The sequence below is a fragment of the Rattus rattus genome, chromosome 3 (genome assembly GCF_011064425.1).
Source record: "Rattus rattus isolate New Zealand chromosome 3, Rrattus_CSIRO_v1, whole genome shotgun sequence".
In the NCBI taxonomy this organism is placed as follows: Eukaryota; Metazoa; Chordata; class Mammalia; order Rodentia; family Muridae; genus Rattus; species Rattus rattus.
This window is the reverse complement of record NC_046156.1, coordinates 1963256-1986516: the sequence shown is the minus strand read 5'-3', so window position 1 is coordinate 1986516 and position 23261 is coordinate 1963256. Positions and strand designations below refer to the sequence as shown.

The 23261-nt window shown below is 39.5% G+C and overlaps 1 pseudogene; it reads right to left on the bottom strand.

Moving 5' to 3' along the window:
- Positions 1-3373: 3373 nt before the first annotated feature.
- Positions 3374-23261, bottom strand: part of LOC116895205 — an 89703-nt pseudogene continuing 69815 nt past the window's right edge.

Below are 23261 nucleotides of genomic sequence, written 5' to 3'. Positions count from 1 at the left end.
TGAGAAGTACTCTACTAGTTTGCTTACAACAGTAGCTAGGGATCCTGGGTCCACACTTCCTGAGGGAGTTGCCCATATGGCTTTTGGTTTTGGGATTTTCCTAGGATATGTAGAACAATATGTAGAGTGATAATTTGAACTACCTATACCCTATGTTGTAACAGAACTCAAGGGGGCTATGTTAACCAATCAAATAATAACCAGAGTTGGCTGCTCAATATTTGAAAGAGTTTTATGCACTACAAAAACACAAGACTTTTCTTGTCTAACAGGACAGACATATTTTCAAACTTTTGGACATGTGGCTTCTGTTAATTGTAATAAGTGAAGAGTCTCAAAATGATATACCTCTGGCTTGACTCATCTGTTCAGGCTAGCTTCACCTAGCTATCACAACCATCCAGTGGGGAAAAAAAAACAGTGTTTTCAATGAATGGTGCTGGTTCAACTGGAGGTCAGCATGTAGAAGAATGCAAATCGATCCATTATCTCCTTGTACAAAGCTCAAGTCCAAGCCTCCACATAAAACCGGATATACTTGAACTAATAAAGAAAAAGTGGGGAAGAGCACTGGGGAAAATTTCCTGAACAGAACACCAATGGCTTATGATTAACAATTAACAATTGGGACTTCACAAAATTGCAAAGCTTCTGAAAGGCAGAATACACTGTAAATAGGACAAAATGGCAACAAACAGATTGGGAAAAGAACTTTACCAATTCTACATCCAATAGAGGCCTAATATTCAATATAAACAAAGAACTCAAGGAGTTAGACTCCAAAGAATCAAATAACTCTATTAAAAATGGGATACAGAGTAAACAAAGAATTCTCAACTGAGGAATATCGAATGGTTCTGAAGCACCTAAGGAAATGTTCAACATCCTTAGTCATTAGGGAAATGCAAATCAAAACAACCCTGAAATTCCACATCTCAGAAGTCAGAATGGCTAAGATAAGAAACTCAGGTGACAAGAGATGCTGGCGAGGATGTAGAGAAAGAGGAACACTCACTCCTTCATTGTTGGTGTGATTGAAAGCTGGTACAACCACTTTGGAAATCAGTCTGGAGGTTCCTCAGAAAATTGGACATAGTAATACCTGAGGACCCAGCTATACCACTCCTGGGCAAACACCCAAAAGATGTTCTAATATATAACAAGGACACATGCTTCACTATGTTCATTGCAGCGTTATGTATTATAGCCAGAAGCAGGAAAGAACCCAGATGTCCTTCAACAGAGGAATGGATTAAAAAAAATGTGGTATGTCTACACAAAGGGGTACTACTACTCAGCTATTAAAAACAGTGACTTCATGAAATTCATAGGCAAATTGATTGAATTAGAAAATATCATCCTGAGTGTGGTAAACCAACCACAAAAAACACACATACTATGTACTCACTGATAAGTGGATTTTAGGGCCAAAGCTCAAAATACCCAAGATACAATTTACAGACCACATGAATCTTAAGAAGAAAGACAAAAGTGTGGATACTTCAGTACTCCTTAAAGCGGGGAACAAAATACTCACAGTAGGTAATATGGAGATAAAGTGTGGAACAGAGACTGAAGGAAAGGCTATCCAGAGACTACCTTTTAATCTTAATCCCTGTATTACTATTTAAATTATGTGTGTGGCAGTCTATAATTTTTCAAGGACCCCACTTTCTATAAGAAAATAGCGGGTGGGTAGGGAGAGAGGTCTTTGTAGCGGAATAGCTGAGGAATTATTTTTATCTCCTCTGATGTTCATAATCCAGAGCCAGACATTATTTGGGGAGTCTAAATTGCCAGTCTTCATCAGATCCCTCCCCTTGGATCTTTGGGAATTCCATGGAAGAGGGTGCAGAAAGATTGTAGGGTGTGGTGGACACCAGGAGATCATGGCCCTCTGAATTAACTAAACAGGGCTCATATGGCCTCAAAGAGACTGAAGCAGCAAACACAGGGTCTGCAAGAGTTTGAGTCAGATCCTCTGAATATATGTTGTAGGTGTACCTTGGTGTTTTTGTGTGATCCCTAATAGTGGGAGCAGTGTGTTTCTGACTTGTTTGCCTACCCTTGGGATCCTTTCCTTCTTATTGAATTGTCTTGTCCAGCCTTCATATGAGGGACACCACCTTGTCTGATTGTGTTTTGTTTTGTCATGTCTGGTTGTTTTCTGTTGGAGTCCTATTCTTTTATGAAGAGAGGTATAAAAGGTATGGTTCTGCTGAAGCTGGGAGGTGTGGAGAAAGAGAAAATTGTGGTTTGGGTGAGAGAAGAATCTATTTTCAAAAAAGAAAAAAAAACGCCTCTGGATACATTAAGAAACATTTAAAAGATTTATTTGTATTTTTCTTTTTAGGTTTTCTTTTATTGGATGTTTTTCAGTATTTTATTCAAGTTTTCTTTTAAGTGATGTTAATTATAGCATTTGAAGCAGAGGAGCTAATTCCACACAAAATGGAGACTCTATAATGTACCCATTAAACTACTAAAAATAGTGGTGTGGCTATAAGAGGAGTCAGTTAAGATCCCTAGTGTTTTCAGGGTGTGACCACAATCACCTGCTCAGCTCAGAGCCGGGGAACCCGGAAGCTATTTCATACTCTGGCTCAATGGCAAAAACAGAAGAAGAAAAGGAAGAAGAAGAAAAGGAAGAAGAAGAAGGAGGAGGAGGAGGAGGAAGGAGGAGGAAGGGGAAGGGGAGGGAGAGGGGGTAGGAGAGGGAGAGGGGAGGGAAAGAGGGGGAGAGGGGGACAGAGGGAGAGGGGGAGAGAGGGAGAGAGGGAGAGGGAGAAGAAAGAAAGAAAACCACACCACAACACAAAGAAGAATTAAGTCCTGAATGACTGACTCCAGCATGCCCACCCTCTCTGCCCTAAAATGGCACAAAAGAAATAGCGAACCACAACTTAAAGATTACTTTTTTTGGGTAAAAACAGGTAACTGATAGGCTAGGATGGGAACAAGGCACGATGGGACTAGGGCGTGAGGATCTGTCTAAAAACCTCCCTTTCATGTTAGTGTGTACATGCTTCCAAGCAGATAGGATCGGGACACTGGGGTTCAATGCTCGGGAAGTCACAATTTCATCTGAGGACTGGATACAGATTTACAAAGGGTCCATACATTCCCAGCTTCCGTTTGCAGCCTGGCTCCACACCAACCCATGCCTACAGCTAAAAAGGATCTTTCTGGAGTCGGGTTTCTGCTGTACCTCTGAGATAGTAAACACCTTAAAGCTGAGGCATCCTTAGCCTGGAGGTCTAAGGTGTTATTTATCAGCTCTCGCATCCTCAACATATAGCATTAAAAGGTACATTAAATTCTGAAGGTAGCATGATGCAAAATAGTTTAAAATTAACAATTGTACAGTATTCATTTATGCTTGAATTTTCAGTCCTAAACCAAGCTTGTGGCCATCCGCATTGACATTCTTGTCATCCTGCAGAGCTGACAGCGTCCAGTTTGATGCCTGGTTTTAGGGTCTGAGTGTACCTTAAATCAATCAGACTGGAGTTGTTTACTTTGGCCGAAAAGCAGGCATCAGGGTCAACCTGGTATTTGGCTGCTATTCCAAAGCGAATGTTACTGTTTCCTGCAGTCCAGGCGAGATTGACAACAGTCTTCAACTTCTTGTTCACCTTCTGGTAAATGGAGCCACCAAACTCTGTCCCGTCGTTCACTTTAGTATGAAACTTGAATTAGTCAGTCTTGTAGCCAACTGCGAAGTTGCTCTGGGTCACTTGGGACTTCGAGGTCTCAAAATTCATCTGGTAGCCAGCCTGCCAATCCTGGATTGAGGGCCCAGCGATGTCAAAGTCCACATCACAGACCAGGTTGTTATGCTACCTGTCTTGATTTTAGCATTCCCCCCGCCCCCCAATGTTAGGTGAGAAAGATCAATCAAAGGTCAGTTTCAGTCCATGAGCAAGGTGGTCTTCCACCGTGATCTCAGTGCCCAGGGTGTTGTCTGTGTTCCACTTCTCCATAAACGTCAGCCCATATTGTCTATCTGTACTTGGTTTCCAGACTGTCGTTCACTTTGGTCGTCTCCAAAAGTCGTTGGCAGAGCTTGAGCTAGTAAATTCCAATCCATTCTCGGACTTCGGTTTCAAATCAAGTTTTCTTAAGCCAAAGCTGTAACCCTTGGTGAAGTCATCCCCTGGCGGACTTGCCTAGATCAGCATCTGTGGGAGCACAGCCTTGTTCTCGGAGGCAGTGATCGCAGGAGCAGCGGCAGCTTATTGGAATTTTTTATTTACATTTTAAATGTTATCTCCTTTTCCGGTTTCCCCTCCAGAAACCCGTTATCCCATTCTCCTATCCCTGCTTCTATGAGGGAAGCACCCACCCAGTCCTCCTGGATTTATGTAGGAATGCTACTTATTGCTTGATTCATTCAAAGGCCAGAAGAGGGCACTGTATACCTATCCTGGAACTGGAGTTACAGCCGGCTATGTGCTGCCACGAGGTTCCTGGGACCTGGTCACAGGTTCTCTGCAAGAGCATCAATGCTACTTACTGTTGAGCCACCCTTCCAGCCCCCAAATACATAGAATAGAAGAGACAAAATAGATTCATTCTTCAGTTCCTTGTTTAACTCTCACTGTACTCAAATTAGAGATTTTGATCTACAACACAGTAGGCTTCTGCATATTATACAAATGTACATATTCCTGAGCCATAGAAGAGACATGAGAACGGTCACTGATGTTCATAGGGCTTGTCTAACACAAAAGGATATAGAAAGCAGTATATGGTGTGTTTTATTAACCTGGATGGCATGCTGCCATGGCGATGGAGAAATACCCAGTAAAACACTGATTCAGTACACAGAGACTCTAGATAGGAGGTTTGACCAAAATGCAAATGCTTCACTCCTTCTTTAAAAGGGGTACAAGAATACCCTTGGGAGGGAATAGGGAGGCAAAGTTTAGAATAGAGGCTGAAGGAACACCCATTCAGAGCCTGCCCCACATATACAGCCACCCAATTAGACAAGATGGATGAAGCAAAGAAGTGCAGGCAGAAGGAACGGGATGTAGATCTCTCCTGAGAGACACAGCCAGAATACAGCAAATACAGAGGCTAATGCCAGCAGCAAACCACTGAACTGAGAATGGGAACCCCCATTGAAGGAATCAGAGAAAGGACTGAAAGAGCTTGAAGGGCTCGAGACCCCATATGAACAACAATGCCAAGCAACCAGAGCTTCCAGGGACTAAGCCACTACCCAAAGACTATACATGGACTGACCCTGGCTCCAACTGCATTGGTAGCAATGAATAGCCTAGTAAGAGCACCAGGGGAAGGGGAAGCCCTTGGTCCTGCCAAGACTGAACCCCCAGTGAACTAGATTGTTGGGGGAGGGTGGTAATGGGGGGAGGATGGAGAGGGGAACGCATATAGAGAAAGAGAGGAGAGGGGTTAGGGGAATGTTGGCCTGGAGACCGGGAAAGGTAATAACAATCAAAATGTAAATAAGAAATACCCAAGTTAATAAAGATGAAAAAAAAAAAAAAGGTTTGAGCTAGGTCCTTTCTGTCATTGACTTCTTCAGTTTCAACCATCACTTAACCCTGGCATCTAAGATAAAGTAGCCTTTGGTATTATGCAATACAAAATGTTCTTTAAGATGCTTCTCAGAAATTAAAAGTACTGTGTGTTGTGCTTTATGACTATTTCCAGTTCAGGCTTTGGATCTCTTGCTTCAAAGCCTCACGCTGCCCCTTCGTGAGCTGTAGATCCTATAATGCAGATGTGAATGACAAGATTGAATCAATCTGTACATGCTAAGTGAGTACCCCACAACAAGTCTGTTAGCATGCACAATTTGGGGGAGTTAGTTCAAATGAAATAACAACTGGTAAATCTAGTGAAATCTCCATTGTGTAGTTAGCCGATATTCTGAAGTCAGAATTCAGATTACCAAGGAAGGTTTAAATATTAAAAAGCAGTTGCCTTTGATTTGGTTTACTGGGACCACTAGTGCAATTCTGAATTTTTTTAAGCTAAAAAGGGAAAGAAGTTAGTGAAGAATTCTAGTTTTGAGGTTATAAAAGGCAATCAAAAATTGAAAAATGGGTGTGATGAAAACTGACAGGCAAGTAACAGCAACAAATAACATGTCACAGCGTGACAATGTTTCAGATACATAACAAGGATGACCACTCAGAGATGTTTTTGTAGCTTGCTGGCAGCTTATAAAAATAATAGCAAGTAGGTAATAGAGTGAGTGATGGGGTCAGGACAGACTCGCGGGAAGATGATGGCTTAGAGAGGAAAATCACCATCACTATGAGACAGTGGCATCTTTTTATTCCCAATTTTCCCTAGTGCCCAGATAGTTGACCTCAACCAAAAGAGAGATTCTGAGCATTATTGGAGGAAACATGACATTGTTATTCACTTATTTTAAAGCAAATATTCTATCTTTTGAAATTTATGTTTATATCAAATAGTTTAATACATGTGTAAGTATGTACTCTATATGTAAAGTGATTGTCAAATACAGACATAAAACCCATTTTTTAGCCATAAAACCACAATTCTCTCTATAAAGGCTATTTAAATGCATGTAGTATAAGAAATCATGACTTGTATGTTGGTGATAATCCTGAATGAAGAATTCATTACCTCCTTTTCTCTCTTGCCTCACTGCTTCATACATTATAGAAAAGGCTACTTCTGTTCCCACTACTACTGGCTTTAGTTCAGAACTCTTCAATTTTTGTGGACCTCACTATCAGTTCAAACTTCCCTTAGATTCTTCTTCCTCTTTCTCCCCCACTGAACCACTTGGGTGGTAGTTATGTTAGTGATCCTGTCACTTATGCTCACAAATATTTGTGGCTGGAGAACAGACTTTGTTGCATTTGGCCTGACATATTTAAAAATAGATGGCTTCATATAAAACGTGGTGTGGCACCATGAAAAGAGGTAAAAAGATGACATGGCAGGTCTCCTAAACAGCTCTAAAGCACTTGCAGAATCACAGAATTGAACACAATATTTAGTTTCCGTAAGATGCAGCTATTTCATTCTTAAACTGGAGAATACTGTGATGCCTGGGTAAAAGGTTTTTTGGGAACCATATTTTTAAAAAGATTGAGAACACCATAAGGAGAGAGCAAAATTTTATCTTTGTTACTGTTTGCAACACTTTTTCCATCTTTTTCTTCATGGGACACACTTGTAGGGAGCGGTGCGGCGAAGTAAAGATGGCCAAGTAAAGATGGTGGCGAAGTAAAGACAGCCAGCCCCATCCAAATGTGAATAACTTATCAGGCATGCGCAGGCTTGTCCCCTGTCAGGGCAGCTGTATGATAATGAGGTGAATCTGGCGCCCTCCTGTGGTGAACAACAGTACTGCGCATGCGTGGGGTTTTGCACCTGACGTCAGCCTGGCTTTGCTAACGGAGTTCATGCCGCACCAATCTCTTTGGGATGACATGTGCCCACCAATTGAAAAAAGAATATTTACTGTTTGTGTATATTTGCAACAATTTTGGAGCTGTAACACTTTAGAGCTGTAACACTTTCAACAATTGTCCTACAGTAAAGGCTGTTGAGATTTTAGTCTTTTCTTATTAACACTATTATGTCTGAAGTATTAAATATTATTCACAAGCAGCAATGTTTTCCTCATTTGACTTTGGGATATTAGCTTTTGATTTTCTATTTGCAAATGTAACAATAATTGCTATTTTAGTTTGTTTAATTTTAGAAGTTAGAAATCTAAAATGCATTTCAATGGTTAAAATAAAGGTGCTTGTGTTGCCCCCGAAGGTGCTGGGGTCAGAGTCTCTAACTTTCCAAGGGTGAACGGATTTGAGCACTGAACTGATATTGATCTTTCCTTCAGTTCTCTCCTGCTCAATTCTTTCTCCCATATTTAAGGAACCTCCTCCTTAATAACACACAAAGTACTTTGTGTACCTGAAGGTACTGCTGTGGATATCACCAGGTAATAAGGATTAAAATGTAGACATCTTGGGATCATTTTCTGCATCTTTGTTGGGTGTCTGTAAATGCCAGGTTACTGCACATGACAGATTCATGTCCTCTATTAGTGCTTGGTTCTACCTGGAACATTCTGTGTCCTCATTATGATCCCTGTAATAATAGAACATTCTAAAAAATAAAACCATGTTATCATTCTTTCTACAGCAATAATCAGTGAGCAGTTTGACCATCATCTTTCATCTGTTCCTCACTGTTCATGTTTGAACAAAGGTCCAAAACATTTGGGTATCCTCAAGGGACACAGTTGGAAGAGAAGATGACATGCTTTCTAGGGTAGAACATTGTAAGGCTGAATGGGATGCATCAGAACATATAGCAGGAGAGAACTAGAATGGAAAGATCTGCCTATTTAAGGGAGGTAGTAGCTAAATGATCAAATAGAAGACTTTGATCTTCAAAAAAAGCTTAAAGGCTCAAATTGTTCATGTTAGAGATAGAAGGAGGCTCTGTATGAAACACTGTGAGCGTTGCTTTGAGGAGAGAAGCAAAAATGACCTTTCCTTTTTTCCTTCCTTCCTTCCTTCCTTCCTTCCTTCCTTCCTTCCTTCCTTCCTTCCTTCCTCCCTTCTTTTCTTTCTTTCTTTTCTTTCTTTTTCTTTCTTTCTTTCTTTCTTCCTTTCTTCCTCCCTTTCTTTCTTTCTTTCTTTCTTTCTTTCTTTCTTTCTTTCTTTCATTCCTTCCTATCTTCCTTTATTTTTTGTTTTAAAATAGGATCTCCTATGAAACACTTGAACATGCAATACTCCTGCCTCAGATTTCTGAGGGTTGGGATTACAGGTAGGTATGTCCCTTGTAGCCTAACTGGTTAGCTACCTATTTGCTATACCTAGACAACTGATGGACTGGTTTCTCTTATAAACATTTTTATAAGTCCTAAATGGATTTTTTTTTTTGGAACTGACGACCGAACCCAGGGCCTTCTGCTTGCTAGGCAAGCGCTCTACCACTGAGCTAAATCCCCAACCGCTCTAAATGGATTTTTAAAGGAAACCTTAAGTCAGCTAGTTCAGAAGTCATAAGTTTAGAAAAGTGATAAATATTTTTGTTTGCAGTCCATCAAACTAAAAGGGTAAGATGGGATGGGGATTGGGGTACAGGGGATTGGTTGTGGTAAGAACCAAGGAGAAAGGGCCAGAAGAATGAACAGAAATAGGTGGCTGACACAGAGGGTGTGGGAGGCATCTCCAGATGGGGACTTACCAGGGATCTGGGATGATGGAGAATCCAGGGAGTCTATGAGGGTGACTTTAGCTGAGACACCTAGCAGTGAAAAATATGCAACCTGAAGTGTCCACCTTCTCTAGCCAGGCAGGACTCCAAGTGGCTGTGTGTGTGAGAGAACTGGGAGGAGATGGGGGCTTTGACAAATAAATAAATGAGAAACAAAGAATAGATTATGTTCTGGCCAAAATCAAAATGGAAGTAATGATTAATTGCTGATTTACTTCAATATGTAGTTCTCAGACAAACGAACAAAACAATAAAACCCATTAAACTGAAAAGAAAAAGACTTTTCTTAAACAGAAATAATACACAGTAAACACTGTGATGCTCTTTGTTGTTGTTTTAAGACTGCAAAGACATCTTTTCTTCTATCTAAGTGACTATATGTATTTTTACATAGGAATTCAAGTCTAGCATAATTGTGACTAACATTGTAGTTTAGTCATGAAAAGATGTTAGAACTTTTCATTCTTTTTTAAAGAAAAATTTTACAAAAGGATTTAATCATAGTTCACAGAGTGGATTTTTTAAGTGCAGAGAAATTTTAATTAAAAGCTTGATTCTTTTTGTATCTGAAGATAATTATGCAGACAAAGCAATACTTACTGACAATGAGGTTTGGAAAAAGGTGACTACGGACAAGGACAGAGATTGTGGTACTTAAAAATAAAACAAAACCACACTGTAACTAACAGAACAAAGCAGGCTATAAACTCATCAGAATTCATCATCATCAGAGTTTAATTCTATGGTACCATACTGTTATCTGTCAAAGATTCATACAATTAACAGAAAATATTTCCTAGTGTTTCCATGGAGCTTGAACATTCCAGTGGATCAGGCAGCCCACACGAGGCTAAAGAGCTATAAAATATTAATTCAGTACAAGCAAGTGTCCAACAGTCTGAACACTTATTACAGGTTAGAACAATTTTGCCCTAACAAATGACTCAGTTAAAGTGATCACCCCCAACCATTACAGAACAGGGCATATTTCCCACTTTTTCAAAATGTGTTTTTTAAAGCTTAAGATGATAAACACCATTTGCATGACACAGCTTTTAATTTTTACTAGTTATACCTTCTGAGAAATGAAAAGGAGGATGGTTGAACACCACCCATTAGCAAGGTGGTTGTAGCTTTTAAAAGAATAGGGTGGGAATGGGGCACGCTGAGATTGTGGCTCAAAGGCTTTGTTTCCTTAGGGTACATCTGTTCATGACCCAGAGGACGGATCAATTTTTTGTTAGAAAAAAATGGGATTTTTGTCATAGCCAATGTCAAGAAAATATCTGAAAGGGAAGATGGCCACTCCTCACAACAGTTAATTAGGGTATCAGAGAAAACACCACTCTGATGAGAGCCTCACTGTGTGCTTCTATCCCTTATTAAGAATCTGTAAAATTTTGACCTGCATTGTGTAAAACTTTTGAATAAAATTCTTATTTCATAATTTATGTCCTATTTCAAAGACCTCTTCACTTATTGAAAGTATTTATAGTACAAGAAGCTGACATTTACAGCTAGTTGTTTGTAAACATTATTTGATAAGTATAAGTGCAAAATTAACTACATGTGATTCCAGTTATGCTTGAAGTAATTCATTTTGGTGTTACTAATTTTACCAACTTCCCGAGGGCATTTGAGTCTGAAATCATATGATGGAGGGTACTTGGAATTTAGCAGATTACATAAAGTTATCATCTTAAAACCAGCTCCTTACACGCAAAAATTTTGAAGATAGAAAAAAAAGTAAAAACTTTTTAGGCACACTGTTCTCATGAGATTTTCCACATTTGATTTCTCACTCTGTCTGTAGCCATCACTCCTTCAGCTTTCCATGCTAATTTGGCTATGTCTGCAGGCTGTATTTAATGAATATAATGTAGGAATCTAAATACATATAAGGAAATGTATCAACCAAAAACAAAATGGAAGCCTCTTGTCACTGTGAAAATGATTTTTCACAAAAGGAATATGACATCAAAGGATTAATAGGAAATTTACAATTTAATCAAGAAAACAACATTAAAATTGTAAAAACAAATTTGTAAAATTTTATCTTTATGAGAATTTCAAGAGGAAGCTGCTGTAATATTACTATACTTTATTTTCAGAGACTGTCCCAAAATTACCTATAATAGCTCCAGCCAAGTAGGGAAACAAAAAGCATATATAGTCCAGTTTCAGCATTACCAAGGATACAAGTGGGAAAGAAATGGAATGGGAAGGAAGGAAGAAGAGAGAAGCAAAAAAGGAAAAGAGCGACTTCCAGTTTTTTAGCTGGAGCCCAAACCTCTCTGATCCCGGCTCATAGCTCCCTGCTCCCAAACCCCATGGGAGAGAAAGCTCACCGCCCGGACAGGTGGGCACTCCTGAGACTGCACAGCGAGAAAGACCACCAATACTGCCCACCCCTGCCCACATGCCTGGCCCAAGAAGAAACTGTATAGGGCCTCTGGGAACAGGAAGATAGGTGCACTGGAGCTGCAGGTCTCCTGCAGTCAAGAGACCGCCTGGACCTGAAGGGACCTGGTCAACAGCTCCCTGCACCCAAATCCCCTGGAAGGAAGAGCTAAACCTTCAGAGGGGCAGACATGCCTGGGAAACCAGAAGAGACTACACTCTGCCCACATTTCTGACCCCAGAGGAAAACACCTAATGCCATCTGGGACCCCGGTGCACAGGGGCCCCAGGAAAAGGCGGCATAGGCCGACCTGGTGGCAGCCCTCACGGAGAGCTCAAAAGAAGCCCCCCTGGAGCAACTTCAACTGCGGGACCACAGGTAAGACCAACTTTTCTGCTCCAAGCAACTTGAATGGTGGACTCAGGACACATGCTCACAAGAATAGCTGAAGACCAGTAGAGAGGAAAGACTACATGCCTGAAAGCAGAACACTCTGTTCCCATAACTGGCTGAAAGAAAACAGGAAAACAGGTCTACAGCACTCCTGACACAAAGGCCTACAGGATGGTCTAGCCACTGTCAGAAATAGCAGAATAAGGCAACACCAGAGACAACCTGATGGCAAGAGTCAAGCACAGGAACACAAGCAACAGAAACAAAAATGACATGGCATCATTGGATCCCAATTCTCCCACCAAAGCAAACACTGAATATCCAAACACACCAGAAAAGCAAGATCTAGATTTAAAATCACATTTGAGCATGATGATGGAGGACTTTAAGAAAGACACAAAGAACTCCCTTAGAGAAATGCAGGAAAACATAAATAAACAAGTAGAAGCCTACAGAGAGGAATCACAAAAATCCCTGAAAGAATTCCAGGAAAACAAAATCAAAAAGGTGAAGGAATTAAAAATGGAAATAGAAGCAATAAAGAAAGCACAAAGGGAGACAACACTGGATAAAGAAAACCAAAGGAAGAGACAAGGAGCCATAGATACAAGCATCACCAACAGAATACAAGAGAAAGGAAAGAGAATCTCAGGAGCAGAAGATTCCATAGAAATCATTGATACAACTGTCAAAGATAATGTAAAGCGGAAAAAGCTACTGGTCCAAAACATACAGGAAATCCAGGACTCAATGAGAAGATCAAACCTAAGGATAATGGGTATAGAAGAGAGTGAAGACTTCCAGCTCATAGGACCAGTAAATATCTTCAACAAAATCATAGAAGAAAACTTCCTTAACCTAAAGAAAGAGATGCCCATAAACATACAAGAAACCTATAGAACTCCAAATAGATTGGACCAGAAAAGAAACTCCTCCCACCACATAATAGTCAAAACACCAAATGCACAAAACAAAGAAAGAATATTAAAAGCAGTAAGGGAAAAAAGTCAAGGAACATATAAAGGCAGACCTATCAGAATCACACCAGACTTCTCACCAGAGACTATGAAAGCCAGAAGATCCTGGAAAGATGTCATACAGACCCTAAGAGAACACAAATGCCAGCCCAGGTTACTGTATCCTGCAAAACTCTCAATTAACATAGATTGTGAAACCAAGATATTTCATGACAAAACCAAATTTACACAATATCTTTCTACAAATCCAGCCCTACAAAGGATAATAAATGGTAAAGCCCAACATAAGGAGGCAAGCTATACCCTAGAAGAAGCAAGAAACTAATTGTCTTGGCAACAAAACAGAGGAAACATAATCTCATATCCAAATATGAATATAAAAGGAAGCAATGATCACTATTCCTTAATATCTCTCAACATCAATGGACTCAACTCCCCAATAAAAAGACATAGATTAATAGACTGGATACGCAATGTGGACCTTGCATTCTGCTGCCTACAGGAAACACACCTCAGAGACAAAGACAAACACTACTTCAGAGTGAAAGGCTGGAAAAAACTTTCCAAGCAAATGGTCGGAAGAAGCAAGCTGGAGTAGCCATTCTAATATCAAATAAAATCGATTTTCAACTAAAAGTCATCAAAAAAGATAAGGAAGGACACTTCATATTCATCAAAGGAAAAATGCACCAAGATGAACTCTCAATCCAAAATATCTATGCTCCAAATACAAGGGCACCTACATACATAAAAGAAACCTTACTAAAGCTCAAAGCACACATTGCACCTCACACAGTAATAGCAGGAGATTTCAACACCCCACTCTCATCAATGGACAGATCATGGAAACAGAAATTAAACAGAGACGTAGAAAGACTAAGAGAAGTCATGAGCCAAATGGACTTAACAGATATTTATAGAACATTCTATCCTAAAACAAAAGTATATACCTTCTTCTGAGCACCTCACCATACCCTCTCCAAAATTGACCATATAATTGGTCATAAAACAGGCCTCAACAGATATAGAAAAATAGAAATAATCCCATGCATCCTATCAGACCACCAGGGGCTAAAGCTGGTCTTCAATAACAATAAGGGAAGAACGCCCACATATACATGGAAGTTGAACAATGCTCTACTAAATGATAACCTGGTCAAGGGAGAAATAAAGAATGAAATTAAAGACTTCTTAGAATTTAATGAAAATGAAGGTACAATATACCCAAACTTATGGGACATAATGAAAGCTGTGCTAAGAGGAAAACTCATAGCTCTGAGTGCCTGCAGAATGAAACAGGAGAGAGCATATATCAGCAGCTTGACAGCACACCTAAAAGCTCTAGAACAAAAAGAAGGAAATACACCCAGGAGGAGTAGGAGGCAGGAAATAATCAAACTCAGAGCTGAAATCAACCAAGTAGAAACAAAAAGGACTATACAAAGAATCAGCAGAACCAAAAGTTGGTTCTTTGAGAAAATCAACAAGATAATCAAACCCTTAAGCAAACTAACAAGAGGACACAGAGAGTGTGTCCAAATTACCAAAATTAGAAATGAAAAGGGCAGCATAACTACAGAATCAGAGAAATTGAAAAATTCTTCAGATCCTACTGCAAATGCCTATATTCTACTTGAAAATCTGCAGGAAATGGACAATTCCATAGACAGGTACCAGGTAACAAATTTAAATCAGGAACAGATAAACCATTTAAAAAAACCCATAACTCCTAAAGAAATAGAAGCAGTCATTAAAGTTTTCCCAACCATAAAGAGCCCAAGTCCAGATGGGTTCAGTGCAAAATTCTGTCAGACCTTCATAGAAGACCTACTACCAATACTACCCAAATTATTCCACATAATTGAAACAGATGGAGCGCTACTGAATTCCTTCTATGAAGCCACAATTACTCTTATACATAAACCACACAGAGACCCAACAAAGAAAGAGAACTTCAGACCACTTTCCCTTATGAATATTGATGTAAAAATACTCAATAATATTCTTGCAAACCGAATCCAAGAACACATCAAAACAATCATCCATCATGATCAAGTAGGCTTCATCCCAGGTATGCAGGGATGGTTTAGTATATGGAAAACCATCAGCATAGTCCACTATATAAAAAAAGGGAAAGATAAAAACTACATGATCATTTCATTAGTTGCTGAGAAAGCATTTGACAAAATTCAACACCCCTTCATGATAACAGTCCTGGAAAGAACAGGAATTCAAGGCCCATACCTAAACATAGTAAAAGCCATATACAGCAAATCAGTAGCTAACATTAAACTACATGGAGAGAAACTTGAAGCAATCCCACTAAAAACAGGGACTAGACAAGGCTGCCCACTCTCTCTGTACTTATTCAATATAGTACTCGAAGTCCTAGCCAGAGCAATCAGACAACAAAAGGAGATCAAAGGGATACAGATTGGAAAAGAAGAAGTCAAAATATCACTATTTGCAGATGATATGATAGTATATTTAAGTGATCCCAAAAGTTCCACCAGAGAACTACTAAATCTGATAAACACTTTCAGCAAAGGGGCTGGGTATAAAATTAACTCAAATAAATCATTAGCCTTCCTCTACACAAAAGAGAAACAAGCTGAGAAAGAAACTAGGGAAAGGACACACTTTATAATAGTCCCAAATAATACAAAATACCTCGGTGTGTCTTTAACCAAACAAGTTAAAGATCTGTATGATAAGAACTTCAAGACTCTGAAGAAAGAAATTGAAGAAGATCTCAGAAGATGGAAAGACTTCCCATGCTCTTGGATTGGCAGGATTAATATGGTAAAAATGCTCATTTTACCAAAAGCAATCTACAGATTCAATGCAATCCCCATCAAAATTCCAATCAAATTCTTCAAAGAGTTAGACAGAACAATTTGCAAATTCATCTGGAATAACAAAAAAACCAGGATAGCTAAAACTATCCTCAACAATAAAAGGACTTCCGGGGAAATCACTATCCCTGAACTCAAGCAGTAATGGAGAGCAATAGTGATAAAAAAAAATGTATGGTATTTGTCCAGAGACAGGCAGATAGATCAGTGGAATAGGATTGAAGACCCAGAAATGAACCCACATACATATGGTCACTTTATTTTTGACAAAGGAGCCAAAACCATCCAATGGGAAAAAGATGGCATTTTCAACAAATGGTGCTGGTTCAACTGGAGGTCAGCATGTAGAAGAATGAAGATTGATTCATTGTTATCACCCTGTACAAAGCTTAAGTCCAAGTGGATTAGAGACCTCCATATCAAACCAGATCCACTCAAAACTAGTAGAGGAAAACATGGGGAAGAATCTCTAACACGTGGGCACTGGAGAAAATTTCCTGAACAAAACACCAATGGCTTATGCTCTAAGATCAAAAATCGACAAATGGGATCTCATAAAACTACAAAGTTTCTGTAAGGCAAAGGAAACTGTTTTTAGGACAAAACGGCAACCAAGAGATTGGGAAAAGATCTTTACCAATCCTACAACTAATAGAGGGCTTATATCCAAAATATAAGAACTCACGAAGTTAGACTCCAGGGAGACAAATAACCCTATTAAAAAATGGGGTTCAGCGCTAAACAAAGAATTCACAGCTTAGGAATGTTGAATGGCTGAGAAGCTCCTAAAGAAATGTTCAACAACTTTAGTCAGAAGGGAAATGCAAATCAAAACAGCCCTGAGATTCTACCTCATACCAATCAGAATTTTTAAGATCAAAAACTCTGGGGACAGCAGATGCTGGCAAGGATGAGGAGAAAGAGGAGCACTCCTCCATTGTTGGTGGGATTGCAGACTGGTACAACCATTCCAGAAATCAGTCTGGAAGTTCCTCAGAAAATTGGACGTTGAACTACCTGAGGACCCAGCTATACCTCTCTTGGGCATATACCCAAAAGATTCTCCAACATATAACAAAGACACGTGCTCCACTATGTTCATAGCCACCTTATTTATAATATCCAGAGGCTGGAAAGAACCCAGATGCCCTTCAACAGAGGAATGGATACAGAAAATTTGGTACATCTACACAATGGAATATTACTCAGCTATCAAAACAATGACTTTATGAAATTCATAGGCAAATGGCTGGAACTGTAAAATATCATCCTGAGTGAGGTAACCCAATCACAGAAAAACACACTGGTATGCACTCATTGATAAGTGGCTATTACCCCAAATGCTTGAATTACCCTAGATGCACACAACACATGAAACTCAAGAATGTTGACCAAAATGCAAATGCTTCACTCTTCCTTTGAGAGGGGAACAAGAATACCCTTAGAAGGGGATAGGAAGGCAAAGTTTGGAACAGAGGCTGAAGGAATGCCCATTCAGAGCCTGCCCCACATGTGGCCCATACATATACAGCCACCAAACTAGATAAGATAAATGAAGCAAAGAAGTGCAGGCTGACAGGAACTGGATGTAGATTTCTCCTGAGAGACACAGCCAGAATATGGCAAATACATAGGCGAATGACAGCCACAAACCACTAAACTGAGATCTGGACCTGCATTGAAGGAATCAGAGAAAGGTCTGAAAGAGCTGCAGGGGCTTGAGACCCCAGATGAACAACAATGCCAACCAACCAGAGCTTCCAGAGACTAAGCCACTACCCAAAGACTATACATGGACTCACCCTGGGCTCTAACTGCATAGGTAGCAATGAATTGCCTTGTAAGGGCACCAGTGAAAGGGGAAGCCCTTGGTCCTGCCAAGACTGAACCCCCAGTGATCGGGATTGTTGGGGGGAGAGCGGCAAGGGGGGGAGGATGGGGAGGGGAACACCCATAAGGAAGGGGAGTGGGAGGGGTTAGGGGAATGTTGGCCTGGAAAAGGGGAAAGTGAATAACATTTGATATGCAAATAAGAAATATCCAATTTAATAAAGATGGAAAAAAAGAGAAAGGTTTTCTGGGGATAGTAATATGGAGTGCAATCTGTGGTCTCATAGATACTGTAAGACATCTCTCCAGGCCCTTCTGACTTTTAGAGCCTATGTTGATAAATCAGATATAATTCTGATTCGTCTGCTTTTGTATGTTAGTTGGTCTTTTCCCAGTGCAGCTTTTAAAATTCCTTCTTTGTTCTAAACATTTAGTATTTTGATTATCATGTAGTTGGAGGATTTTCTTTTCTCGTCCAATCTTTGATGTTTTGTAAGCTTTTTGTATGTTTCTTAGGTTGGAGAAATTTTCTTATTTTGTTAAAAATATTTTCTGAGGCTTGGAGCTTGGAATCTTCTCCTTTTTCTATTCCTATTATTCTTCAGTTTGGTTTTTTCATAGTGCCCCATATTCCCTGGATGTTTTGTGTCGGAAAGTTTTTAGATTTAACATTTTTTAACGCATGTTATGATTTCTTCAATCATATCTTCTGTGTCTGAGAGATTCTCTCTTCTATCATTTAAATTCTTTTGGTATTCCTTGCATCTGTTCTTTTATCTAGGTTTTTCCATCTCTAGGATCTCCTCAGTGTGTTTTCTTTATTGGTTCTATTTCTTCTTTCGGATCTCAAACAATTTTATTTATTTCTTTCACCTCTTTGATTTCATTTTCCTGTACTTCTTTAAGGATCTTATTTTATTTCCTGTTTAAAGGCCTCTATCTTCTTCATAATATTGGATCTAAGGTCATTTTCTTGTGCTTTATATGTGCTAGGATATCCAGGGATTGCTGTAGTTCAGTAGCTGGTGTCTGGTGGTTCTATATTGCCCTAGCTCTTGTTGATTGTGTTCTTAAGCTTGTCTTTTTCCATCTAGTTGTCCCTGGAGATTTATTAGAATAATTTACATTATACAGTCCAGGTAATTCAGCAATGACTAGCTATGAATGGAAAATCTGAGAATATTGTAGTTTCCCAAATCCACAACTATGCATGGTTCAGCTAATGTTCTTTATATGCTAGAATCCTGAAGAAGTGGGCTCCAATACCAATGAAGGAATGAATATGCTAGAAAGGCAAATGCAAGCAGGCTAAGAGCAAAACTTTCCTCATTTTCCAATATATGGTATGGCTCACAATAAATGGATGTATTCCTACCTCAAGATTTGGATTAAAGGCACATGTCTTTTATCCTCAAGATCCTGATTAAAGTTGTGTGCCTTCCTACCTCAGAGGTCTAGACTAGAAGTGGATTCACCCACTTCGAAGGAAGCAGAAAATATATCACATGGCTGCCCTCCATTTCTGGATTATACTTCATTTCAGATTTAGTCAAGTCAACAAGAAAGGACAGCCATTACACTGTTCTACCTTCTCCTCTCAGAAAATGGTTGGTTGGAAATTATATACTTCTAAAATTATGTGATTTGTTCCATAGTAACTTGCAACTGTGGACAGGGGATTACAATCTCATAATGATCACTTGCAGGTACTTGTATGTTAGCTATTGATAAGTAGTTTAAATCATGATGGCAACTTGATTCTTTGAGATTAGTAGGTGAATTAACGAACACATAGTCTGACCAAGGGAGCAACATAAAATCCCTTTAATCTTTAGCCACTTTTGGTATATTTGGTTCATTTGAAGGCAGTTTCAAGCTGCTCTCAAGGAAAGAAAATTACACAAATATGTGTCTCCTAGTCACCTTAGAATGTTTGATTTTGTGACACTGACTCATTGTTTTACCGAGAGATCTGTTTGCATGCTTTTCCCTTTGATCCTTTAACTTGTTTCTGTCATGAAAACTACAGACAAAGTGATACTGTATGGTTGCTGAAAATGAGTTACAGAAGTAATTTCTTTCTTTGTCTTATTTTTATTATTTATTTATTTATTTTTACTTATTCACTTTACATTCTGTTCACTGCCTCCATTCTGGTCATCTCCTCCCACAATTCTTCTCTTATCTCCCTCCCCTTCTCCTCTGAGCAGGTGGGAGCATCCCTGGGTATACCCCCACCCTGGCAATCAGGTCTCTATGGGGCTAGGCACATTTTCTTCCACTGAGGCCAGACAAGGAAGCTCAGCTAGAAGAGAATATCCCACAGACATGCAACAGCTTTTGAGATAGTCCCCACTCCAGTTGTTCAGAACCCACATAAAGAACAAACTGCACATCTATTACATATGTGCAGGGAGGCCTAGGTCCAGCCAATGTATGCCCTTTGGTTGGTGGTTCAGTCTCTGAAAATTACAAGGGCCCAGGTTAGTTGTGTTTTTCTTATTCTCTCTCTCTCTCTCTCTCTCTCTCTCTCTCTCTCTCTCTCTCTGAATGTATGTGAGAAAATTATGTAATCTCAAGACATTATTCAGGAAAAACTATTCAGTGGATTATCTGGAGTGAAAAGACCACTATCTAGCTGTAATTAACTGTTTGGAATGTGAAGATACCAACTTTAGATGGTTTGGGTCTTTTTCTTTGAATTTTTTTGACAAGCTGCCCATCTACTAGCTGTGGATAAACCATGACTGTTTTATTGTTTTGGAATTTAAAAAACACTAACTTTTAGATTTATATGTTCTATAGTCACAGTAATTGGAAAAGATATAATTTTAAAATAGCTGTTTACATATTGTTATTCTAAGACTCACACACAAAGACCTGCACTGTAAGTCCCTCATAATCTTCTGGTTTCTCTGATTCTAGAGGCTAGCATTTTAATAGGAATGGTTCTCCTTCTTAACTAGGCTATCTTGAAGAAGTTGTGTAGACTTGCTCTTGAATTTCAGGACTGACTTTTCATAGCCAATATCCCAAAGAAGTAGCAAATTATATACATTTGTTAATTCATAGGTAATGAATCTCTGGCCTTCAATACTCTGGGGAGTACCTGGACCTCTCATCTTCTTTTACTTACTTTATCAAAGCTCTTCCCTTACAATTTATTTCATCTAAAACAAAATAAAGTCTTCTTTTAGAGATAATAAAAGTGTCATAATGTACAAATGATTTTTTTCTAGCCTGCTTCTCAATAACATGAAGGTTGTCCCCGCCAGCGGGGACCCAGTTATTCAGGGTCCCGAAGGGGCGCTACCCTTGGGCCTAAATGGGGGGCGAGAGAAGAAGGAGACCAAGCAAGATTCTGTTGTCAAGGTCTCATTTATTGGGATGAACGTTACAGCTTTTAAGGCTTTCAGGTAGGGGGAGTGACCTTTGTGAAATATGAAGGAGGGGGAGATGAGGGTATAGGCAGTGATAGCTGGAGGCAAAGAAGTCAGGCGATGAGGTCAGGTGGTGGAGACACTGGGTGTTGACTGAGGAGATAACTGGTATCTGCTCGAGCTGAGGCATCCCTTGAATGTTATACTCCTGTGCCGTAAATTCATGGGAGAGGCTTTATCCAACAATCTTAAGATTTATGGCAGTCATCTTCGGGGTGAGTCTCTATGGCCAAACAGCCCAGAGTCACCTAACCACTTTGAGCCAAGCAGTCAAAAAGCGGCTAGGCCCAAATCCAATATGGCTCCGTGCAGAAGGTAAATGCTCAAATAGAAATGTTGATAATTTCTGTTGTATTGGAGAGAATGGACTTGAAATAAGTCAAGATATCATATTACCTAAGGTGTTTCTTTTCCTTGTGGTTATCTGTCAGAGGGGTTGTTGACAAGAAATATGGCATCTCCCCTGTTTTATATTAAAGCACATGAATATGTGAGTGGAAAACACTTTTAAAATTAAGGTTATTTGCTATTTTCATTGCAATAGAATTAAAACAATGACATTCGACAAACAATCCATTTTCTTGAACTATTTTGTTTTCTTGAAGGTCACTTGCAACTTTAATCTTTAGAAGTAAAATATAGATTCCTAGAGGTTTTCTTCACTCCTAAAGTAATATACTGTCACCTTGCCATGTGTTCCTTAGATCACCCCTCTTAAATAGCTTCTGAAACCACAGGGAATATCATCCAAACTGTTTGTTTGGGTTTATATTATTCTCAGTAACAGGGCATCAGGAACAGTATAGAAGGGGCAGAAAAAGCAGTCATGCATAATATATTCACTTCAATCACTGGATCATTTGTTTTAGCAACAGGAGCAATATCAGGTCAATTAGAAATGGTTTAATGAATATGTCTGACATCATCAGGTAGATCAGAGCTGCTGAAGAGCAACTATAGTCAGTTTGAGAGTCTGTGAAGATTTCTGACACATGCTTTGTGAAGGGATGCTATTGATTTAATGGTATATACAGAAATAGGTGACTGCACAAGAAAGGGATCCTGAAACCATGTCCCTTGCTCAACACTGTTTCTTGTCTTGGGTATGTTGCTTCCTGGCTTTGGAACAGTGTGGGAATGTGAGTAACCCTGATAAGGCAAGAAGATCTCTGCTTTGAGAGATCTGTGCATTCCCTTACTAGTAAAACTGTAGCCCGGAGGAATACCAGTTCCTACTTATCATTTAATGAAAACAAAAATCAAACTTCTGACCCATTCCAGGTTGTCTTTTGTTAAAGATAATGTTAAGATTTGCATTACATTACTCTTCAATTTTTATACATATTAGATTTTTTTATTAATATGAAAAGATTTGAGAGGCAGGCTCAAAATTCTGTGCATGTAGACTTTTTTTCTTTTAACATATTAACAAAGATGACTTATCCGCTTGAAGAAGACATTTTACCTTTTTGGTCACTTTCTCTGGAACCAAATTGTATCTTTATAGGTGAAAAGTCTAATGTAGTTCCAGAGTTTATTTTTTCCTGTCGTCTACCTTTCCATATGGTTATTTTCCACTAAAGCTTCAATATGCTTTCCACACTTCTCTAATTTCTCTAAAGTGTTAGTTGCTGTCCTTTAATTCCACATGTTCTGCTCTAAGAAATGAGAGCAGCAAAAAGAATAAAAACAAGTGACCTTGGAAGGGAAGAGGTTGGGAGGACCCTCTAGAATGTACCAGAGACCTGAGAAGTGAGAGACTCTCAGGACCCAGGTGGGGAGGGGTAGATGAAAGGCCCTACAGTGGGGAGGGGGAACTTATTGAATCTACCTCCAGCAGAAGGACAGAACATCAAGTGAGGGATGGGGTTGCTACCCCACAGGCAAAGCTCTGACCCATAATTCTTCCTGTCTGAAAGAAATGCAGGGATGGAAATTGAGAAAAGCCCGAGGAACAGAAGGTCCAGCGACAGGCCCAAAGTGGGATCCAGCTCTTGGGGAGGCCCTAAGACCTGACACCATTACTGAAGTTATGGGGTGTTCACCAAAAGGGCCCCACCATGACTGCTCTCCAAAAGACCCATCAAGCAGCTGAAAGAGTCAGATGCAGATATGT